Here is a 5,141-nt window from a genome sequence, read left to right on the forward strand (position 1 = left end):
CCTAACCTAACCTAACCTAACCTAACCTAACCTAACCTAACCTAACCTAACCTAACCTAACCTAACCTAACCTAACCTAACCTAACCTAACCTAACCTAACCTAACCTAACCTAACCTAACCTAACCTAACCTAACCTAACCTAACCTAACCTAACCTAACCTAACCTAACCTAACCTAACCTAACCTAACCTAACCTAACCTAACCTAACCTAACCTAACCTAACCTAACCTAACCTAACCTAACCTAACCTAACCTAACCTAACCTAACCTAACCTAACCTAACCTAACCTAACCTAACCTAACCTAACCTAACCTAACCTAACCTAACCTAACCTAACCTAACCTAACCTAACCTAACCTAACCTAACCTAACCTAACCTAACCTAACCTAACCTAACCTAACCTAACCTAACCTAACCTAACCTAACCTAACCTAACCTAACCTAACCTAACCTAACCTAACCTAACCTAACCTAACCTAACCTAACCTAACCTAACCTAACCTAACCTAACCTAACCTAACCTAACCTAACCTAACCTAACCTAACCTAACCTAACCTAACCTAACCTAACCTAACCTAACCTAACCTAACCTAACCTAACCTAACCTAACCTAACCTAACCTAACCTAACCTAACCTAACCTAACCTAACCTAACCTAACCTAACCTAACCTAACCTAACCTAACCTAACCTAACCTAACCTAACCTAACCTAACCTAACCTAACCTAACCTAACCTAACCTAACCTAACCTAACCTAACCTAACCTAACCTAACCTAACCTAACCTAACCTAACCTAACCTAACCTAACCTAACCTAACCTAACCTAACCTAACCTAACCTAACCTAACCTAACCTAACCTAACCTAACCTAACCTAACCTAACCTAACCTAACCTAACCTAACCTAACCTAACCTAACCTAACCTAACCTAACCTAACCTAACCTAACCTAACCTAACCTAACCTAACCTAACCTAACCTAACCTAACCTAACCTAACCTAACCTAACCTAACCTAACCTAACCTAACCTAACCTAACCTAACCTAACCTAACCTAACCTAACCTAACCTAACCTAACCTAACCTAACCTAACCTAACCTAACCTAACCTAACCTAACCTAACCTAACCTAACCTAACCTAACCTAACCTAACCTAACCTAACCTAACCTAACCTAACCTAACCTAACCTAACCTAACCTAACCTAACCTAACCTAACCTAACCTAACCTAACCTAACCTAACCTAACCTAACCTAACCTAACCTAACCTAACCTAACCTAACCTAACCTAACCTAACCTAACCTAACCTAACCTAACCTAACCTAACCTAACCTAACCTAACCTAACCTAACCTAACCTAACCTAACCTAACCTAACCTAACCTAACCTAACCTAACCTAACCTAACCTAACCTAACCTAACCTAACCTAACCTAACCTAACCTAACCTAACCTAACCTAACCTAACCTAACCTAACCTAACCTAACCTAACCTAACCTAACCTAACCTAACCTAACCTAACCTAACCTAACCTAACCTAACCTAACCTAACCTAACCTAACCTAACCTAACCTAACCTAACCTAACCTAACCTAACCTAACCTAACCTAACCTAACCTAACCTAACCTAACCTAACCTAACCTAACCTAACCTAACCTAACCTAACCTAACCTAACCTAACCTAACCTAACCTAACCTAACCTAACCTAACCTAACCTAACCTAACCTAACCTAACCTAACCTAACCTAACCTAACCTAACCTAACCTAACCTAACCTAACCTAACCTAACCTAACCTAACCTAACCTAACCTAACCTAACCTAACCTAACCTAACCTAACCTAACCTAACCTAACCTAACCTAACCTAACCTAACCTAACCTAACCTAACCTAACCTAACCTAACCTAACCTAACCTAACCTAACCTAACCTAACCTAACCTAACCTAACCTAACCTAACCTAACCTAACCTAACCTAACCTAACCTAACCTAACCTAACCTAACCTAACCTAACCTAACCTAACCTAACCTAACCTAACCTAACCTAACCTAACCTAACCTAACCTAACCTAACCTAACCTAACCTAACCTAACCTAACCTAACCTAACCTAACCTAACCTAACCTAACCTAACCTAACCTAACCTAACCTAACCTAACCTAACCTAACCTAACCTAACCTAACCTAACCTAACCTAACCTAACCTAACCTAACCTAACCTAACCTAACCTAACCTAACCTAACCTAACCTAACCTAACCTAACCTAACCTAACCTAACCTAACCTAACCTAACCTAACCTAACCTAACCTAACCTAACCTAACCTAACCTAACCTAACCTAACCTAACCTAACCTAACCTAACCTAACCTAACCTAACCTAACCTAACCTAACCTAACCTAACCTAACCTAACCTAACCTAACCTAACCTAACCTAACCTAACCTAACCTAACCTAACCTAACCTAACCTAACCTAACCTAACCTAACCTAACCTAACCTAACCTAACCTAACCTAACCTAACCTAACCTAACCTAACCTAACCTAACCTAACCTAACCTAACCTAACCTAACCTAACCTAACCTAACCTAACCTAACCTAACCTAACCTAACCTAACCTAACCTAACCTAACCTAACCTAACCTAACCTAACCTAACCTAACCTAACCTAACCTAACCTAACCTAACCTAACCTAACCTAACCTAACCTAACCTAACCTAACCTAACCTAACCTAACCTAACCTAACCTAACCTAACCTAACCTAACCTAACCTAACCTAACCTAACCTAACCTAACCTAACCTAACCTAACCTAACCTAACCTAACCTAACCTAACCTAACCTAACCTAACCTAACCTAACCTAACCTAACCTAACCTAACCTAACCTAACCTAACCTAACCTAACCTAACCTAACCTAACCTAACCTAACCTAACCTAACCTAACCTAACCTAACCTAACCTAACCTAACCTAACCTAACCTAACCTAACCTAACCTAACCTAACCTAACCTAACCTAACCTAACCTAACCTAACCTAACCTAACCTAACCTAACCTAACCTAACCTAACCTAACCTAACCTAACCTAACCTAACCTAACCTAACCTAACCTAACCTAACCTAACCTAACCTAACCTAACCTAACCTAACCTAACCTAACCTAACCTAACCTAACCTAACCTAACCTAACCTAACCTAACCTAACCTAACCTAACCTAACCTAACCTAACCTAACCTAACCTAACCTAACCTAACCTAACCTAACCTAACCTAACCTAACCTAACCTAACCTAACCTAACCTAACCTAACCTAACCTAACCTAACCTAACCTAACCTAACCTAACCTAACCTAACCTAACCTAACCTAACCTAACCTAACCTAACCTAACCTAACCTAACCTAACCTAACCTAACCTAACCTAACCTAACCTAACCTAACCTAACCTAACCTAACCTAACCTAACCTAACCTAACCTAACCTAACCTAACCTAACCTAACCTAACCTAACCTAACCTAACCTAACCTAACCTAACCTAACCTAACCTAACCTAACCTAACCTAACCTAACCTAACCTAACCTAACCTAACCTAACCTAACCTAACCTAACCTAACCTAACCTAACCTAACCTAACCTAACCTAACCTAACCTAACCTAACCTAACCTAACCTAACCTAACCTAACCTAACCTAACCTAACCTAACCTAACCTAACCTAACCTAACCTAACCTAACCTAACCTAACCTAACCTAACCTAACCTAACCTAACCTAACCTAACCTAACCTAACCTAACCTAACCTAACCATCACCGAAGTCAGAGAATTCGACATTGCCAAAATATCCACAAAAAGTTCTTATCCTACCAAACCACACTCATCTGAACCTAACCATCACCGAAATCAAAGAATTGGACATTGCGAAAATATCCACAAAACGTGCTTCCTTACAATACCTAAACCAACCTAACCTAACCATCACCGAAGTCAAAGAATTCGACATTGCCAAAATATCCACAAAAAGTTCTTATCCTACCAAACCACACTCATCTGAACCTAACCATTACCGAAATCAAAGAATTGGACATTGCGATAATATCCACAAAACGTGCTTACCTCACAATACCCAACCCAACCTAACCTAACCATCACCGAAGTCAGAGAATTCGACATTGCCAAAATATCCACAAAAAGTTCTTATCCTACCAAACCTCACCCATCTGAACCTAACCATCACCAAAATCAAAGAATTTGACATTGCAAAAATATCCACAAAACGTGCCTTCCTTACAATACCTAACCCAACCTAACCTAACCATCACCGAAGTTAGAAAATTCGACATTGCCAAAATATCCACGAAAAAATCTTATCCTACCAAACCTCACCCATCTGAACCTAACCATCACCGAAATCAAAGAATTGGACATTGCGAAAATATCCACAAAACGTGCTTTCCTCACAATACCTAACCCAACCTAACCTAACCATCACCGAAGTCTGAGAATTCGACATAGCCAAAATTTCCACAAAAAGTTCTAATCCTACCAAACCTCACCCATCTGAACCTAACCATCACCGAAATCAAAGAATTGGACATTGATAAAATATCCCAAATACTTCCTTCCTTAAAATACCTAACCCAACCTATCCTAACCATCACGTAAGTCAGGTTAGGTTAGGTTGGGTTAGGTATTGTGAGGTAAGCACGTTCTGTGGATATTTTCGCAACGTCCAATTCTTTGAGTTCGGTGATGGTTAGGTTCAGATGGGTGAGGTTTGGTAGGATAAGAACTTTTTGTGGATATTTTAGCAATGTCGAATTCTCTGACTTCGGTGATGGTTAGGTTAGGTTGGGTTAGGTATTGTGAGGTAAGCACGTTTTGTGAATATTTTCGCAATGTCCAATTCTTTGATTTCGGTGATGGTTAGGTTCAGATGGGTGAGGTTTGGTAGGATAAGAACTTCTCGTGGATATTTTGGCAATGTCGAATTCTCTGACTTCGGTGATGGTTAGGTTAGGTTGGGTTAGGTATTGTGAGGTAAGCACGTTCTGTGGATATTTTCGCAACGTCCAATTCTTTGAGTTCGGTGATGGTTAGGTTCAGATGGGTGAGGTTTGGTAGGAT

Source organism: Arctopsyche grandis, unplaced genomic scaffold (assembly GCF_051622035.1).
Source record: "Arctopsyche grandis isolate Sample6627 unplaced genomic scaffold, ASM5162203v2 HiC_scaffold_31, whole genome shotgun sequence".
NCBI lineage: Eukaryota > Metazoa > Arthropoda > Insecta > Trichoptera > Hydropsychidae > Arctopsyche > Arctopsyche grandis.